General features: G+C 37.0%; 1 long non-coding RNA gene across 1 annotated transcript in view; it reads left to right on the plus strand.

Moving 5' to 3' along the window:
- Positions 1-257: 257 nt before the first annotated feature.
- The window catches only part of LOC148941143 (uncharacterized), a 211,225-nt gene continuing 190,609 nt past the window's right edge, over positions 258-20,873 (plus strand). The window contains exons 1-2 of the long non-coding RNA XR_016143236.1: positions 258-321; positions 10,261-10,556. This is a non-coding gene — a long non-coding RNA (uncharacterized LOC148941143). The remainder of the gene's footprint in view (positions 322-10,260; positions 10,557-20,873) is intronic.

The raw sequence follows: 20,873 nt of genomic DNA on the forward strand, positions 1-20,873 counted from the left end.
AATACAAAAACTTATACCAAACTCATCCGTGAAGCAAAATAAATTATTATTATTCAAAAATCACTCACTGTAAAGGGAACTTGCAAAAAATTTGGTCAACAATAAATGAAATTCTTTAAAAAAAAAGGAATTCAAGATCTATACCTATTATTTTCCTTGCTGTTCAAGGTAAGCCTCCTTGTACTGTAAACCTCTACGTAAGGGTTTTTGACAATGGTGATGACAATGTTTTGAGCTGTTTCAGGCTCTTTCGAAATTTTCAAAAGTTTCTTTGCATAGTTACAAATTATTGCTGTGCTGTATCTAAATAAATAACCAGCTGTAAGTTTACCAAGCTAAGTAAAAGACCTATGATGCATAGAATCTTTTAGGTCCTAAAAATAAAGAAAAAGGTAGAAATAGTAGCTTGGCAATGCCTTTAAAGGTTATATTTTTGGTCATAGATTTACTTTTGCAAGTTATATTTGCATAACTCTTTTACTTCTCAAGATAGTAAGAATCCTGATATAACTTAGATAGGCCTAGTCAGTGAGTTACACATATTTATAAGTAGTAGGTTAAATATGTCACTGTGTTATATATTTCTGTATATAACGTATATGCCTAGTCAGGGAGTTACACATATTTATAAGCAGTAGGCTAAATATGTCACTCAGTTATATATTTCTGTATATAACTTATATAGGCCTAGTCAGTGAGTTACACATATTTTAAGTAGTAGGCTAAATATGTCACTCAGTTATATATTTCTGTATATAACTTAAATAGGCCTAGTCAGTGAGTTACACATATTTATAAGTAGTAGGTTAAATATGTCACTGAGTTATATATTTCTGTATATAACTTATATGCCTAGTCAGTGAGTTACACATATTTATAATCAGTAGGATAAATATGTCAATCAGTAATATATTTCTGTATATAACTTATATAGGCCTAGTCAGTGAGTTATACATATTTTAAGTAGTAGGCTAAATTTGTCACTCAGTTATATATCTCTGTATAAAACTTAGATAGGCCTAGTCAGTGAGTTACACATATTCATAAGTAGAAGGTTAAATATGTCACTGATTTATATATTTCTGTATATAACTTATATGCCTAGTCATTGAGTTACACATATTTATAATCCGTAGGCTAAATATGTCGCTCAGTTATATATTTCTGTATATAACTTATATAGGCCTATTCAGTGAGTTACACATATTTATAAGTAGTAGGATAAATATGTCACTCAGTTATATATTTCTGTATATAACTTAGATAGGCCTAGTCATTGATTTAAACATATTTATAAGAGGTATTATAAATTTGTCACTTAGTTATGTATTTTTGCATATGACCTATGTAGGCCTATTTAGTTAGATATTTATAGTTATAGGAGTCTGCTAAATATTTACCATATGTATTAAATTCTGTTTATAAATTATATGACTAGTCAGTGAGTTACACATATTTATAAGAAGTAGGCTAAATATGTCACTCAGTTATATATTTCTGTATATAACATATATAGGCCTAGTCTGTGAGTTACACATATTTATAAGTAGTAGGTTTAATGTGTCAATGAGTTGTATATTCCTGTATAACTAATATAGGCCTAGTCAGTGAGTTATGTATATTTATAAGTAGTAGGTTAAATATGTCACTGAGTTATTGCCTTTGCAAAACAAAAGTGATCCGTTTATCTGGCCTCCCCCAGGCCATTCAGCATGTCCCCAGGCGGCGATAAGGGAACACTCTACATATATGTAGGGTACCTCCATAGGAGGCATGGACCACGGGGGGACCTTGTCCCTGGGGGTCCATAATAGAATCTGGGGCACCCTTGCCCGGGGTCATAAATACAGGCGGAGGAGGAAGAAGGCCCCTCAAATGTACACTCAAAAGGGCCCACGTGTTTATCCACAAGTTCCATGAGTTGCAAACCTTCTCCCAGCAATGGGTTAAATTGCATGGTGATGCAGAACACCATCACGGGAGGATCCACTATTGAAGGACATCTGTGGCATGGCGTAAGACCTAGACCTATGGACAGCGGCCTCCGCCAAGGGTTGCCTTGACCTTTTTGGGGCACATGCAAGACTGATGACCTTGCGGTCAACTCTATTCCCACTTGAGGAGTGGCGCACCTCGAGGAAATTTTAGCCTAGTAAACGACACAGCATTCGTACGGGATTCTGACTAATGGACAATTCTTCTGGGATTGGTATGTTTTGATGGGCGTCTTTGGGCTGAAAAACCTCTTCCTAGCTAATTTATCTATTACGGGTTGCCTCCCCGTAGTAGCATAATATTTGTAGGCATGAATATATAATGAGTCGGAGGTAATAGGCTTGAGATTGTCTGTGCAGGATTTCGACTCTTGTTGATAGAAGAGCATCGCCAAGCGCTGAAAACCATGTTGTGACCAAAATGGGCCCAGGATTGCACAAAGCCTCCATTCATGGAGGTCCCAGGGACTTCTTGCTGTCCGGTTCTAAGCCGGCTTAAGCACTTCGGTGTAGACTTGAGAAGATATGTGATCCCCGTCCTGCACTGGTATCCGGGATCCTTGCTTTTCCTGAGGTGAAAAAAATTTCAATGATTTAAAGAACATGAAAATGGGAACTTGGAATGTTACGACATTAAAAAATGACTATCGTATCGACATTTTGACTGACGAATTCAGACGATTCGAACTAGATCTATTAGGAGTTTCAGAAACTCATATCCCAGGGGTAGGAAGCATGAAATTAGGTGATATAGAATTTGTTTACTCAGGCAGGAAGGATGGGTTACATAGACAGGGAGTAGGGCTCATGATGAATAAGGAAGCTGCTAAGTCTTGTTTAGGCTAGGAAGGTATTAATAATAGAATACCAATTGCTCATTTTATGACTAGTAAGTTCAAGGTATCAGTTATAGTAGTATACGCCCCTGTAGAACCGACTGATGGAGATACTAGTGACTCAGATGAATTCTACTTACAGTTACAGGAGCAAATAGACAAGGTCCCAGTTAGAAATATGATGTTATTACTGGGAGATTTTAACGCACAGGTTGGTAGAAATAAATATAGATGGTATCCCAGCTTAGGTAAATTTGGTGTAGAAAAAATAAACAGTAATGGATATAGACTTTTGCAATTTTGTACGTACAACAATCTAGTTATAACCAATACTGTGTTTGGTCATAAAATGGCTCATAAGTTATTATTGTTTTTCGCGTGATGGCAAGACAGCAAATCTTATTGATTATGTTACAGTAAACCGAAGACTGGCAGGATCAATACAAGATACTAGGGTATATAGGAGTGCTGTTATTGATGTTAAAAGTAAAGATCACCATCTAGTAGTGTCAAGGGTTAATTTAAAGCTGAAATATCGGAAGGGTAATTACCTTCCGACAAGTTATGATGTTAGTAGACTCCAGGATGAGAATTTGAGAGAAACTTTCCAGGAACAGTTGAATACTAAACTTGAGAGTTTAAAATTTGATAATGTGGAAGATGGTTGGAATAATTTTAGAAAAATAATTTGTGAAGTTGCTGAAGGTGTATTAGGGAAAAAAGGTAGAACTGCTGCTAAGAATATTAGTGAAAAAGCTTTAAGTTTAATAGAAAGGAGAAAGGACTTGTACAAGAATTATCTGAGTGATAGATCACATGAAAACAAAAGAAATGTAAAGAAAGTGGAGAAAGCATTGAAATATGAACTAAGGAGGTGTGAAGTGGAGGCCATGGATAAAATTGCCGAGGATTTAGAAGATGCAGCTAGACGGCATAATAGTAAAATATTGTACTGGCACGTTAACAAATTGAGAGGTAATAGTCAATCCGGACTTGTCCCAGTTAAAGATAGGAATGGGGTGGCAATTAGCGATAAGACAAAAGCTAAAGCAAGATGGGCCGAACATTTTGAGAATTTGCTTAACCGAGATAGAGTTGCAGGAAAAAATATAGAGGAAAATGAAAAAGTTTGTGATACCTTGGATGTGAAGGAAGATTTGTTTTGTGAGGAGGAATTAGAAACAGTACTAAAAGGATTAAAGAATAATAAGGCTCCAGGTGCTGATAGGGTAGTAAATGAGTTTCTTAAATATGGTGGCTCTGAGGTTAGAAATAAGTTATTGGAGATTATGAATATGATTTTGAAAAAGGGGAAGTACCTAATGATTTTAGGAAAACCTTAATTAAGCCACTGTATAAGAAAGGTGATAAAAGTGAGTGTGGTAATTATCGAGGCATTAGTCTGGTCTCTGTAGGTAGCAAATTGCTTAGTAATATGATACTTTTTAGACTGAGAGATGCCGTAGACAAAGTTTTAAGAGAAGAGCAGTGCGGTTTTAGAAAAGGTAGAGGATGTGTTGACCAAATTTTCACTCTTAGGTTAATAATTGAGAAGTGCCTAAGTTTTCAAACACCTTTGGTCCTCAGTTTTATAGATTATGAGCAAGCGTTCGATTCTGTTGATAGAGGAGCTTTAGTAAAGGTTTTATCCTTGTATGGTATACCAGACAAATACATTAAAGTGATTAGTGCTATATACGAGAATAACATTGCTGCGGTTAAGGTAGGAAATGAGGTTAGCAGCTGGTTTTGTATTAAATCAGGAGTTAAGCAGGATTGTGTTCTATCCCCCTTTATATGGATTATTTTGATGGACTTTGTTTTAAGGAGCACAGGAAAGGCAATGGGAGACCACGGAATCAAATGGGGAGGAAAAAGTCTCCTGGACTTGGATTATGCTGATGATTTAAGCATCCTAGATGAAAGTGTGAGCAAAATGAATGAAGTTTTAGAGGCTTTGCGAGTTCAGGGTGCTAGTATTGGTTTGAAAATTAATGTTAGGAAGACCAAGTCACTAAGGCTAGGAATAAGTGAAGATGAAAAGGTCACGTTGGGTAATGAAAAGATTGATCAGGTGGGCAGTTTCACTTACCTTGGTAGTATTATTAGTAAAGATGGTGGGAGCAGTGAAGATGTTAAAAATAGAATAGCCAAGGCTCAGGGTGTTTTTTCACGGTTATAAAAAGTCTGGAAGAATAGGAAGATAAATCTGCAAACCAAGATTAGAATCTTAGAAGCTACAGTGATGACAGTGGTCAAATATGGCTCTGAAGCATGGACGCTCCGAAAAGCGGATGAAGATTTGCTAGATGTTTTCCAGAGAAATTGCTGAAAGATTGTTCTGGGTACCCGGCTGACTGACCGTATTTCAAACAATAGGCTATACGAAAAATGTGGTTCAATACCGCTTTCTAGGTCTATAATGAAAGAAAGGTTGAGGTGGTTAGGGCATGTTGTTCGGATGAAGGATGACAGATTGCCGAAGATTGTTCTTTTCGGCCAACCATCTAGGGCTAAACGGAAAGCAGGTCGTCCCCGTCTGGGGTGGGAGGACGTCAGAAAGAAAGATTTAAAGGAAATGGGAACTTCGTGGGCGGGTGTAAAAAGGGAGGCTTTGAATAGATTGGGGTGGAGGAGAAGCGTGCGTAGCTGTGTTGGCCTCAGGCGGCTTGGTGCTGCGATGAGTTGTTAGTAGTAGTAGTAGTAGTATACCTATTAACCTTAAGGACATCAGTGGCAGATTTATTGACCAAATTTCAGTACCGGATGCTTTTAATAATTATTTCACCAATATTCCAAATGCTAACTCCTGTTCCCCCTCCGAGTCAATACACCCTAGCAAGAATCCCAGATCCATATTTTTCTCTCCAACTGATAGTAATGAGGTGCTTCAAGTTATTGAATCTCTTTCTAATTGTAGTACACCTGACTTCCTTGGGATAAGTAATAAGCTTCTTAGAACTGCATCTTCCTATGTTTCTGAACCCATTGTGGATATAGAAAACCTGTCTATGATCAATGGAGTCTTCCCAGAAATATTTAAATCAGCAATTGTTATCCCGATTCATAAAAAAGGCGATCCATCTGAGATAAGTAATTATCGTCCAATCTCACTTCTCCCAGTTGTATCCAAAGTGCTCGAGAGAATTATCTTCCGACGTCTTTCTTCCTTTTTATTTGAGATTAATCCTTCAGATTCGTTGATTTATTCTCATCAATATGGCTCCCGTTCCAAATTTTCAACTGCTCATGCACTAATCGACGCCACACAGTTTATCCGTTCCAAACTTGACCTTAAAAATACTGTAATTGGCTTGTTTCTGGATTTTTGTAAGGCCTTTGACATGGTTGATCACAGTGTTCTATTAAGTAAACTCAACAGCACAGGGATTAGCGGAGTTCCCTTCTCATGGTTCGGCTCTTATCTCTCTTGTAGAGTATAGAGTGTGAGTCTGGGCGGCATGACCTCGCATCCCCTACCTGTCCGGAGGGCCGTCCCGCAGGGCTCTGTTCTTGGTCCAATACTTTTTCTCCTTTAAATTAATGATTTGGTTACAGGCCTGGGTCCATCAGTGCACCCAGTGCTTTTTGCTGACGATAGTAACTTTTTCATCACCGGCCCTAATTTACCATCCGTCGTCACCTCTGCTCAAATCCTTCTTAATAGAGTACAGGAATGGTCTCTCGTTAACTGCATGACCATTAACAGCAAGAAAAGTCAGGTTGTGTTATTTCGAACCCCTTATAAAAAAAATTAAGCTCAGCAAGCACTTAAAATATTCCACCAATCTCCTCCCGCAGGTCGAAGTTGCCAAGTTTCTTGGTGTCCACAAAGACTCCTCCCTATCATTTGCAACACATGTTTCCTACATCAGAGCCATAATCTTGCGACAGGTAAGTATGATCAATCGTGTGAATAATTTTCTTCCCCTGATATCCTTGTCACCCTTTATTACTTTTTTATTTACCCATATATCTCGCACTGCGGATCTGTCTGGGGCAACACTTATCCTTCAGTTACCAATAAATTAAAATATGTCCAATACCGTGCCATCAAAGCGGTTTTTGGCTGCCCCGACTATATCCCACCCAGGACTTATACTCCGATTTCGGTATTATCCCTTTTGGAACAAATCATAAAAAAAAAATCTATCGATCCGTTGCATACTCCGCTTACCATAAAAACCTTCCTCCCCAATTATTATCTTATTTTAATTTCAATAATTCTGAAGGCCTTTGTCTCCGTTCCTCCAACCGTTCCTTTGTTGTCCCCAAGTGTGTCTCTAGTTCCGCCCAGCGATCCATCATTTATAAATCTATACTTCAATGGAATATAATACCCTCCAGTATCGAGCTATCCACAAGTTTTCGCACGCTGTATAATAATATTACTAAACTTTGATATTATAAATCTATAAATTTTTAATCAATTTGCTTTAATTTACCCGTGTTTTCTCTTTCTTTTTTCTTTTTTCTTCTTTTTCTCTCTCTTCTTCATTTTCAATTTTTTGTTGTTATGGTCCTCAACAAGTTTGCTTCCAGGATCCTGATTATTATTGGTGTTATGTTTCATCTTTTTTTATTTCAATAAATTGAATTGAATTGATAACGAGATTCGGGAAATAGCTCATGTCAAACGAGAAACATCGCTCAATTCTTCCTCCAACCGCACCAACCCCCAAACTCACCAGGCATCAGAACAGACTACAATCCGTCAAATGCCGAACGAACAGATTTGTAAATTCCTTCGTACCATATATTGTTAGTGTATTAAATGAGTGATATTTTTTTTCTTAAATGACTGTAAAAATAGCATAATTTAGCGTTAAGTGTTGTTTGCTACGAAAGCTATACGAAAAATACCAAAAGTCACAAATCAGAAATGTGAGGCTGAAACTGCAATCTGAACATCATGAAGCGAGAAAGAGTATCTGACCTACATTATATAGAAAACATCCATCAATGCTATCAAACCTTTCACTTAAAGACTAGTCATGTGGAGAGGTGCATCCCACCCTAATGACACTATTCTGGATCTTCTGGAGTGGCGCCAACAGTTCTTTTGGAGCACCAGCATATAGTAGGCATCCATATAAAGCTGTTAGTCTGATGCAGAACTTGTACAATGGGATAATCAAGCTGGATGGAAGAAGGATTTTGAGGTGAAGAGTAACTCTCAGGTTTCTTGCATAGGAGGTTCTCACCCTATTAAGGTGGTTATACCAAGAGAGATTGGTGGAGAAATGAATCCCAAGTAGACAATGCCTGTCAACTCTCTTTATTATTTCTTTTTTGAAAATGCCCCCTCCACCCAGGCCTACAACCTCCACTGCCAACGATACTTTTTGGTGCAAGTGTACATACTTCTAATACTTTTTGTACAATGGTACCATTCTTAATGGTAGCCTACTCTAAATGGTACAGAAGTAGTGTCGAGGTAAAAAATCAATGACTTTTTCTTATGAAGTCCTACTTCAGTTGTTCCTTTTGAAACACAGAAGCACCATCACTACAGAAGAGAAAAGCACAAACGGAGTATAATTGATTGAAAAAAAGTCTTAAATTAAAAAAGTAAAGTAACATCAGACCAGCATAACACAAATGTTAGGTAGTTTTGGAAACCTGTGTCTAATTCTACAGTAAATAATAGGCTTAGTTTTTTTCTAATTAAGCACAAGTTTATTGTCATCAATCCATTTCGAAATACTACTTTTTGCATGGGAAATATTTATTTGAAGGTCATTTAAATATTTACCGAACACAGAAGCAGCTGTATCATTAGCAAACTGTGTATCTAGAGAAGGTGAAGCTATAGCCTAACTCAGATCGTTAATATAAAGAAGAAAGACAAGAGGGCCCAAAATTGAACCCTGAGGGACACCAAGTGATGACGAGAGTGGAAGGAAAGAAGAAGCAGAATTATTAATTGAAGTAACTTGTGTTCTCCCAGGAAGATATGATTTTACTAAAGCCAATAGTTTCCCACGAACCCCCGATTTCTTATGCTTAGAAAATAAAATCAAATGAGAAATTGAGTTAAATGCTTTTTGAATGTACAGGAACAGGTTTGCAGTAATTTATCTTTTGTCAAGACAATCACTCACAAACTGGTTAATAAAGATGAAAGAAACAATTAAAATATGACCGTCTTGATACAAAAAATAGTATATAGCATGAATTTTCACTATGATATCTTATTCCTACTGTAGTTTGAATTCAAGGGTTTCTTAGCCTGTTTATTAGAAAGTTAATATTACAATATGGAAGTCAAAATAGGTTATATACATATTTCACAAATAGTGTTTGATATTTACTAGACTTTGAAATGAAGCGTGTTTGAAGTCACTAATCACAAATGTGCGGCTAAAACTGCAGTATGAGCATCTTATTTTGTGTTGAAAAATGAGTACGTTGCTAACTAGGCTACAAGCCAAATATTAGAATATGGAAGTCCAAAGTCAGATTACATTAAGGGAGCATTTTCCCAATTGTATATGAATTTTATTAGATTTATTTTTTAGTGTTTTTGAAGTCAGTAGTTACAAATCTGAAGTTAAATTAATTGTTGTATGTGTATCCTGGAACAAAACCATTATGTAGTCTGTGTGATCCAGAAAGGGCTCTTGTGAGCTGTTTTCCTGATTGAATGATTTGTGAGCTTAACATTACAAACTTAAGCCTCATTTTCGAATCATGGTTGTCCCAGTGAGGGCAACCTATTAAAGTACAAACCATGGTCCATAGTAACCAAAAAAAAAAAATGAGAGTTTTGAAAAACATTCTGAAATCCCTTAACAATGGTGTCAGTATAAAGTGTAAAGTACACCATTGGAATTGCCATTGCCGAAACCCACAAACAGGAAATTCACAGCCCCCTTTCTTGAACAACAAGGAAAATTAGTTTTTTGTAGGGGTAGTACTGATGTTTTCTCTTTGTTCCTTGCTGTTTTTTTTTTGGTTTAGGAATAAAAATCTAAGCAATATAGAACATATTCCCAGAAACGTAAATATGGACATGTTCCCAGAAACGTAATTTTCACTGAAAGAATGGTTGCAAAGACTCCATCTATTGCAACTACCGCTATTGTCTACGTCAGGGTTGCTCCTACTATTACTACTAATCAGTACAGCATTATTTTTTGTTCTAATTATATACTAATTATATTAAATAAAAATATATTATTTTAATTATATTATACCTATTACTTATATTTATTTTAACTATATTGTATAATTATATATATTAATTGCAATGTATTATTATAAATATAATTCATAGTTATATTTATTGCATTATTTATTATATTATGTTGTATTGAAAATCATTACATTTATTATATCTTATTTAATTATATTTACTTATGTATTATAATTCTAATTATATGTTCTATATCTAATTATCTAAATTAAAAAAAAACTAATATTTTCAGATCAATCTACTCATGATTCTGAAATTTTGAGCACTTCAACAGTAGGCAGAGCAGAAGAGATCCACCGACCCAGGGAAGTTGATGACTCCGTTGAAGAACGGTTTTACAAAGTCAAATCCCTTGCTATTAAATTGATGAAAAAATCACCAGAACAGGCGGTTAAACTGGCGACGCTGCAGTCGGATATGGAGATGCTATTAGCTGAACTGACAAAATAAAAAGGAAAACTTAAAAGTGTGGCAAAAGAGCTGGGTCAAAACTACAAGACTTTGCAAGAATTGCTGGACATGTTGCAGGTGAATGATGTTTAATAAAACAAAAATGCGCTTCGTTTGAAAAAACGTTACGTGCCATAAAATATGAAAAAAAAACAAATAATTTTCTATAGCATCAGAATTTCCATTAAAGAACTTGAGATTTTTTTTTGTTTAACTAGGCTACATGTTTCAGAATGCGCCTCGACATATTATACTTATGAAGAAATATTTCAAAGTGGGAAAGGAGATCCCTAAGGTTGGTTTAAAGGAACCCTCTACTAGAAAAAAAATGATACCTTGTATTTTTGCTGCTTGTGTTATTAAGTTTAAAGTGGAAATTCAGCCCATTGTAGCTCGTGACATTAATTTTTTGGAAATAATCCTTGCCTTATCTTCAATTCACGTGAAATCTTTTGTCCGCCAGGACAGGGGTTTGAGTTCTGGTGTCGCCGGGTATTTGGTTTAGAACGGGGGTCAGCGGTGTGACTCTGTAACCCAGTGTCGACGTAGCTCCAAATGGGTACCTGGAGACATCTTGGGGAAAAATACGGAAAGCGTCGGATGATTTGCCCCCCAACCATGCTTTATATTCCTGGCTGAAGGCAGCGTATCAGGAGATCGGTACCTACGCTACGCAGACATGCGAAAAAGTTTTAATTTTTTTTCTAATATCTGGCCAGGTTTCGTATCCTTTGGACATTTTATTGCAGCCCAGTTTCCTCTGTAATTTGCAGAAGGTCATGGGTTTGAGTCCTACTACTAAACTTTTCATGTGAAAATTAGACTGTTTTCAAAAGTGAAGTGATGCAACCTGTGTAGCCTATCCGTGATTGAAAATTTTAAGCTGTTTGACTTTAGCTAGGTCGCCCAGCCAAATCGCCCTTGGGCTGCTTGATTTCTCGTCACTCGATGCAAAAAAGTATACATCTACGGGTGTTCGCCCTACTTGTGTTTCAGATTATATTGGAAAATTTGTTTATTTGGCTAGTCAAACTTTGTTGAAAATAAATGAGAGACGATCAGTCCAATGCTAAGAAATATAAAAACCCCAAACTCCTAAAAATAGAGTCAGATCAAAACAAAAGTATATCATTAGAACTACCTTGTCTGAAACCCTACTAAATAAATAATGAATGTCATCATAGTTTTATATTAGAGCTATGACGTGAATAGAAAAACACGAAAATAAATTGTTGTTTCTGAAGACGTCATGAAATAATATCATTGCGCCATGACGTCAATAAAATCATTACGCCGTGACGTCATAATTACTACTTAAGAACGACAAAGATGTAAATTCTCTCATTCTTGATTAGATAATGGTTAGATCGAAGCAAGCTATACGCAAGTTGAAAAAACAGTACTACACAAACAACAGAGATAATAACTTGAAAAGAAAAAAGCGAAGGTATTCAACCGACCAGGCGTATCGAGAAGTAATAATTGAGAGAGCAAAACGAAACAGCAAGATGTGTTATCTCAATGATGAAGATTATAGACATGCAAAAATTGAGACAGCCAAACAAAAGTTCAAGGAGAGTTATCACAATGATGAAGATTACCGCATCAAATATAAGAAAAACCAAAAGCAAAGGTATTTCAACCGTCCAGGTGTATCGAGAAGTAAAAATTGAGACAGCCAAACAAAAGATCAAGGAGCGTTACTGGGGTGACAAAATCTATAATGAAAAACTTAAATTCTCTGCGAGGTTGTACCGAAGAACGCGTAAGGACAAAGGGAAAAATTACATTCAGAAATACAAGAAGATGGCAAAAATACAAGCTGATCTTTGTAAATTGATTACATTAAAGAACGAAGTTTCGTCCATAGTAATTGAAGTATTATAAGAAATCATTATATAGATGATTCATTATAGATGAATCATTATAGATGATTCTTTAATGATTAATATTAGACATAAATTAAAATCTTGTTTAGGGTAAAAGAGCAGTATTTAGATTTTAAACCTTAATTACTTTCTGAAAATTTAGGGCCCAACCGATGACCTATCTGCACAATCTGCAGTCGATTGCTCTACCTCTGAGCTACTAACCCTTGTTACTAAGAGAGAATTAAAGATGTTTACATGAATATTTTACATTAAAAGACGATCATGGGAATAGCTACTTGATTGTTCGAGGTTCGTCTCTTACTATTTCCAAGAAGAAAAAGCTGGCTTTTTCCTGTTTGTAATCAGTTTATTATCCGGGTTGCAGCGGTAGCTAGTACCTTACAGAAAGGTTATAATAAAGAACGACCTCTTGCCTATACTAATTTATATTAAAGTTATTGTATTTGGCTAGGAGGTAGCTAAACTGAGTACCTTTTTAAATTTTCAATTTAAGAGATATTGCTTTAAATTTAATATATTAAAAATTCTCTCTGACGGGAATCGAACCCCGGTCTTCCGCGTGACAGGCAGGGATACTTACCACTATACTTTCAGAGACGTCTGATATATAAGTTACATATAAGTCTCGATATCATTCCGCAGTTGCCAATCCATATCTTGGAAGCTTTTCATTAAACTGACTACATTTCTTTTGGATATTACTATGAAGTTTTGCCAGAGCAATTCTAGCCGACTTTTAAACAGCATCCGCTCTTTCAAAGATAATTTTAATCTGTAATTTTGAATACTTTTCGTGATCCTGGTTAAACATACGTAAAATGTTTCTTAATTTATGAAGATCATCCTGTTCTTTTGCTATCTTCTTGTATTTCTGAATGTAATTTTTCCCTTTGTCCTTATGCGTTCTTCGGTACAACCTCGCAGAGAATTTAATTTTTTCATTATAGCTTTTGTCACCCCAGTATCTACCCATTATTCTGGTAGCAACTTTTTTCTTATATCCGGGTTGCAGCGGTAGCTAGCAACCTAGTAAGAGACGATCACGTCCAATGTTAAGAAATAAAAAAACCCATAGTTCCAAAAAAGGAGTCAGATCAAATTCAAAAGTACAGCATTAGAACCGCTTTGTCCGAAACCCCTGTACAGTAAACTTTCTGTCCCTTGACTAAAACAGCAAGGGAAATATATTGGCTTGAAAATCAAGGAAAGTGGCAGCTACTAAAACATTCTACCTAAACGGCATATTTTTTTTTCTTTTTTTTCTTTTCCACAGATAGCTTGGCACTGGAACATCGTAGAGAGTTGTTCAATGGCTCATTTTAAAGGAAATTAATTGGGTTAAAAATTTTTAGTAACTAAAATAAATTATTTCTAAAAGAGAATAAATTTGTTCACCAAAAACTGCATTTTTGATGTCTTTTCACACTGCAGTCTTTCAAACATAATCGTATACCAGCGGTAAGACTTGAACCCACGCCTCCGGAGAGACTGGTGGCTAACACCAGTGCCTTGGACCACTCGGCCAGGCTGCCTCTCATAAATAAATATATATGTGAATTTGGGTTGCAGCAGTAGCTAGCAACCTAGTAAGAGACGATCAGTCCAATGCTAAGAAATATAAAAACCCAAAACTCCTAAAAATAGAGTCAGATCAAAACAAAAGTACATCATTAGAACTACCTTGTCTGAAACCCTACTAGATAAATAATGAATGTCATCATAGTTTTATGTTAGAGCTATGTTATAATAAAGAACGACCTCTTGCTTATACTAAATGTTATACGCCACTTAATTTTAGTATAGGTTAGTTTACATTAAAAGACGATCACTGAAATAACAAACCATTCCTTACATTGGACTTAGTTAGCTACTCGATTGTTTGAGTTTAGTCTCTTATCCGGGTTGCAGCGGTAGCTAGCAACCTAGTAAGAGACGATCACGTCCAATGTTAAGAAATATAAAAACCCATAGTTCTTAAAAAAAGAGTCAGATCAAAACAAAAAGTACACCATTAGAACCGCCTTGTCCAAAACCCCTGTATAGTAAAATTTTTGTCCCTTGGCTTGAACAGCAAGGGCTTGAAAATCAAGAAAAGTGGCAGCTACTACAACATTCTGCCTAAACGGGATATTTTTTTCTTTTTTTTTCTTTTTTTGTATCCAGAGATAGCTTGGCACTGGAACATCGTAGAGGGTTGTTCAATAGCTCATTTTAAAGAAAATTAATTGGGTTAAAAATCTATAGTAACTAAAATAAATTATTTCTAAAAGAGAATAAATTTTTTCACCAAAAACTGCATTTTGATGTCTTTTCACACTGCAGTCTTTCAAACATAATCGTATACCAGCGGTAAGATTTGAACCCACGCCTCCGAAGAGACTGGTGGCTAACACCAGTGCCTTGGATCCGGGTTGCAGCGGTAGCTAGCAACCTAGTAAGAGACGATCAAGTCCAACGTTAAGAAATATAAAAACCCATAGTTCTTAAAAAAGGAGTCAGATCAAAACAAAAAGTACACCATTAAAACCACCTTGTTCGAAACCCCGTTATAGGAAACTTTCTGTCCCTTGGCTTGAACAGCAAGGGAAATATATTTGCTTGAAAATCAAGAAAATTGACTTTAACCACGTTAGTCTCCCCAAACGGGATATTTTTTTTCTTTTTTTGTATCCAGAGATAGCTTGGCACTGGAACATCGTAGAGGGTTGTTCAATAGCTCATTTTAAAGGAAATTAATTGGGTTAAAAATCTATAGTAACTAAAATAAATTATTTCTAAAAGAGAATAAATTTTTCCAATAAAAACTGTATTTTTGATGCAGTGACGTCATAATTACTATATAAGAAACGTCAAAACTGTAAATGGTCTCATTCATGAATACATAATGGCTAGATCAAAGCAAGCTACACGCAAGTTAAAAAATCAGTACTAAAAAATCAAGAAAAGTGGCAGCTACTACAACATTCTGCCTAAACTGGATATTTTTTTCTCTTTTCTTTGTTTCCAGTATAATAAAGATCAAACTCTTCCCTATACTAACTTGCATACGCATTATAATAAAGAACGACCTCTTGCCTATAATAAATTAAATACGCCACTTAATTATAGTATAATTCAACAGATAGCTGGGCACTGGAACATCGTAAAGAGTTGTTAAATGGCTCATTTTAAAGGAAATTAATGGGGTTAAAAACCTTTTGTAATTAAAACATTATTTTTATTACATTAAGAAATTTTAATTATATTCCTTAAGAAATCATCATAAGTAAGAATTTCCCATACAGAATTTGAACTCAAGCCAACTGTTACAATAAAGAACGACACCTAGCCTATATTAACTGAAACATAAATAGGATTATGTAATTTCTCTCAGTATCATGGCTGTAGAGATGGCTGAAAACTAGTCTGGGTTGCAGCGGTAGTTAGCAACCTACTAAGATACATTGAACCTAGTTAGCTACTGGATGTGTTAAGATTCGTCTCTTACTATTTCAATAAAGAAAAAGCCGTAGGCTTTTTCCTGTTTGTAATATGGTTTATTTTGTTACAATAAGGAACGAACTCTAACCCATAGTAACTTAAGTATTAAATCAAACAGTTTGTGGTCATAATAATGAGTGTAATGGCTAATTTTAAAGGAGACTGCTGCATATAAAAACCTTTTATAATTAATTACATTAAAAGACCCTCATTGGAATAATAAACAATTACGTACATTTGAATTAGTTAGCTATTTGATTGTTTGATGTTCGTCTCCTACTATTTCAAAGATTTGTTCAAAGATTTCAAAGATGTTCGTCTCCTACTATTTCCTACTATTTCTCCTACTACTACTGTTTGTAATCAGTTCATTATCCAGGTTGCAGCGGTAGCTATAAACTTACATAAAGGACCCATATAGTTCATCATAAATGGTATTTTTACATTAAAGGATGAGCTATAGCACATAGTAACTGGAATCTGGGTTGCAACAGTAGTTATCCGGGTTGCAGCGGTAGTTAGCAGCCTAGTAGGAGACGATCATGACCAATGTTAAGAAATATAGAAACCCAAAGTTCCTAAAAAAGGAGTCAGATCAAATTCAATAGTACACCATTAGAACCACCTTGTCCGAAACCCCTGTATAGTAAACTTTCTGTCCCTTGGCTTGAACAGCAAGGGAAATATATTGGCTTGAAAATCAAGAAAAGTGGCAGATACTACAACATTCTGCCTAAACGGGATATTTTTTTTTACTTTTTTCTTTTGTATCCAGAGACAGTTACAGTAAAGAACGATCTCTCTCCCATAGTAACTGATATGTCATATCCGGGTTGCAGCGGTAGTTTACATTAAGGAACGATCTGTAGCCTATAATAGCTGAAGTATTAAAAGGAATCATAGGCAGCGGCAATAGCGCTACCTAAGTAAAGAAACGATATTGGCACAATGTATTATTTATTTTCTTGTTTTCGCCAGGGCATTTCGTATCGAATTACAGTAAAGTATGATCTCTCGCTCATAGTAAGTGATATATGGTGGTTCCTGGGGTAGCTACAAGCTATCTAGATTGTAGCAGTATCCAGGTTGCAACGGCAGCTGTAACCCCGAGTCTCTTGGAAAAAAAACTTAACAAAAAAGAAAATATGTCGGCTTGTTATTAAACAAAAACCTAACAAAAAATAAAACTAATTTTAAAAATTTCAGGTATTTTTCCAATTTTTACATAAGGGATCTATAAAGTTATCAAAAATGGTTTCAGTCAAGAAGATCTCGTGGTAGTAGTCATTAATAAAAGATTTGTTTCGATTAAATATCCGGATTGCAGCGGTAGCTAGCAACCTAGTAAGAGACGATCACGTCCAATGTTAAGAAACATAAAAACCCATAGTTCCTAAAAAGGAAAAAGATCAAAACAAAAAGTACACCATTAGAACCGCCTTGTCCGAAACCCCTGCATAGGAAACTTTCTGTCCATTGGCTTTAACAGCAAGGGAAATATATTGGCTTTAAAATCAAGAAAAGTGACAGCTATTACAACATTCTCCCTAAACGGAATATTTTTTGTTTCTTTTTTCTTTCTTGTTTTCCGCAGATAGCTTGGCACTGGAACTTCGTAGAAAGTTGTTCAATGGCTCACTTTAAAGGAAATTAATTGGGTTAAAAATATTGTGTAACTAAAATAAATTATTTCTAAGAGAAAATACATTTTTCAATTAATAACGAATATAAAATGAACATAACAAAATTGAATGTAAAAAAAATGTACAAAAGTAAATCACATTAAAGAACGAACTGTTTATTTTAAAAGACGATCATTACAAGAACACATTTTCCAGCCTGCAGCGGTAGCTAGGAACCTAGTAAGAGACGATTGCCTCCAATGTTAAGAAATATAATAACCCATAACTCCTAAAAATAAAGTCAAATGAAAACAAAAAGTACACCTTTAGAACCGCCTTGTCCGAAACACCTATATAGAGTTAAAATTTTAATTCTAATTAATTTGTAATTAAAATTTTAGTTTTTTAAAAATAATCAATTCGTCCACTAAAAACTGCATTTTTATGGCCAATCTTGATGAATGACGTCATAGTCGTAGGTAGTAACCATACGGCTTTTCTGTTTTGACAGAAGGTTATATTTATACACGGTTATCTATCGACAAGACAATGTAAGACATATATAATGATTCGGTATAGTTCATTATAAATGAGGACTATGTAAGTTTCAACGGATATGGTGGCAACCCTGGGTGAAACAAATAAGGAAAATATATTTTGTCATTTCACTAGTTTTGAATAAGATTTTGGTATTTTTTTGGGATAATTTTGAAACCAGTTTTATAATTGTGATTTTCCAAGTAAGTGAATAGTTTTTTTAAAGTTAAGAAGAGCCATATTTTAAGAATCCGGTGTGTCTATTGGATGCGCACGCGCTGATTGCGTGATTTTTGGCCGCGCAGCGTTGCCATTCTTGTTTGTGAGTTTGGTTTTCGGGCGCGAAAAAAGGTAAAATCGGCGTGTGTATATTCTTCTGAATAAGTGAAGTCCTGTGGACTGCTTAGATCGCTTGGGACCAAGCAGAAGAGGGGAGAGAACCTGCCGGAAGCGCCGTATTGGTACCTGCCGGTTAATTAGCCTTAAATTGCAGGGACCAGGTGAGCAGGTCTCGACGCTTCCCTTGCTCCCGGTGATCGACGTACGCTCCGAGCATTCATTCCTTGTACATCTGACAAAGATACTGTCAGTAAATGGCTGGTGACCCTTGTCCCAGATGCAAAAAGAACGTAACACGAGCTCAGGGCGGACTCCAATGCCGTACCTGCACGAAATGGTTTCACTTTCCCTGTGTATCAGGCACGTGCAGCAAAGAAGCAGAAAAATCGTCTGGAAAGTGGCAATGTAATCGATGCAAGGAAGCTGCCAACACACCCAAAACAGCAGCAGTGGGAACACCGAACAGCCAAAAACAACAAAACCTAGGGAATCCAAAAGCCAGAGGAGAAAACTGCAACGCCCCGTCTTCGGACCAAACCCCGCCTCCAGTCAACGACGAACCCCTGATTATCAGGGACAGTAGGCCCACGCAAGTTCGAGGAACTCTCAATGCACCCCTTCCTACGGCCTCTGCCCCAAATGCTACTCCTAACGGAACTGAGTCACACAGCGAAACTTGCAACTATTGTCATACCCAGGCCGAAGCCAGTACATCCTTTTGCTGTTTTTTCTGCAATGAGTGGGAGCATGCCTCCTGCCGCGGGATCCACTCCGATATTGTTCTGGCGATAAAACTCCATGACCCACAGTTAAGCCTCTTCGGATACGAGTGTTCGTCCTGCTCCAAGCGAAAGGTAGCTCAACTGCAACTGCAAGTCAGACTCCTAACGGATTGCAGAATACCTGAACAGCGAAATCAAAATCCATTCCCAGGCGATCAAGCACTGTACTCCCGTGTAGCACAACATTGAACCACAGACTCTAGACAAAATACACCCAGCCCAGCGCCTTCCGCAAACACTACCGTTGAAACCCTCCTACGAGCAGAAAAAGAAAAACAACTGCGAGAAGCAAAGCGATTCAATATAGTTATATCAGGGGTCCCAGAGTCTGAAACTCCAGACGCACAGATAGCTCTTGGCGTTTGCCGAACCAACGATTTGGGAGCTACCCTGGAAAGGGGGTTTATAGTTGAGACTAGGCGCCTTGGAAGACCAAGCGACAACGGCAGACCAAGAAAACTACTCGTCAAGCTCAGAGAAGACACTTCAACCTTTGTGAAACGAAATAACATCCTGAAAAACGCTCGGAACCTGAGAACCTCTGATGACGCCTTCACCCGCCGCGAAATCTACATAGGCCCTGATCTCACCCCACTACAGCTCCAGTCTCAAGCCGAGAAAAGAAGGCTCAAGAGAGCCGAAAGCTCTGCCCATAACCGGAATGAGGAAGCCTCCTCAGGTCAAGGGCAACAATAGCAACAAAAGACCAGAATACCAACTCGACCTCCTAAAACTCAGCAAAGCAACCCTTTTGACCTCCCAAGAGTCATGCTTGTTAACGCCCAGTCACTCTGCCACAAAATCACAGAACTTAGCGTTCGACTGAAATGTGAGAGGGTTGAGGTATGCTGTGTCACAGAAACTTGGTCCGCTACCCCATCGACTGCTAGTATTCCAGGCTATGACCTTTACACAAAAAATCGCAAGGATAAAGATGGCAACGTTATAACACATGGCGGTGGAGTGGGGGTTTACATAAATGCAGATATCGAACACGAAGTTTTGACATTCGCTGAACACACAGATACTTATGAGCTGCTCTGGGTGAAAATCAAACCCAAAGTACTGCCAAGAGCGTTTTCGTCAATAACTTTCGGAGTCCTCTATTTTCCACCGCGAGCCGCTTACCGCAAAACCCTAATCAACCACCTCCAAAAGTCTATCGACGATATTCGATGCATGTATCCTAATAGCGGTATAGTATTGCTTGGCGACTTTAATGATCTGGACAGGCGCTGGATCAGTCAATCTCTTGATCTGAAGCAGGTAGTAAAAATTCTTACTACGGAAAAATCAACTATCGACCTCATCTTCACAGATGTGGGAGAATTCTACCACGATCTCGAATCGAGCCCCAGCCTCGGAAGGAGCGCACATTTCTCTGTACTATGGAAGCCCAAAGGAACCAAGCCAACGGCTACCAAGGAAACATTCGTCTGCCGACCTCTGACTACACCAGGAAAAGAAGAATTCTCTAAATGGTGCGTAAATAAAAACTGGTCCCAACTGTACAGATTATCTGACGTTAACCAGATGGTTGGACTCTTAAATTCCGAGATAACCAGCGCTTACCACTCATGCTTCCCAGAGAAACGTGTCAAACGCTCTTCTACGGACAAACCATGGGTCACACAAGAGATCAAGAAACTCATCAGGAAGCGTAATAAACTGCACGCCTCAGGCAACAGAGAGCGCTGGAAAAAAATGAGGAACACCGTGGTGTACGAATGTAGGAAAGCTGAG

Source organism: Artemia sp. Qi Xiang Cuo, chromosome 18 (assembly GCF_049724085.1).
Source record: "Artemia sp. Qi Xiang Cuo chromosome 18, ASM4972408v1, whole genome shotgun sequence".
In the NCBI taxonomy this organism is placed as follows: domain Eukaryota; kingdom Metazoa; phylum Arthropoda; class Branchiopoda; order Anostraca; family Artemiidae; genus Artemia; species Artemia sp. Qi Xiang Cuo.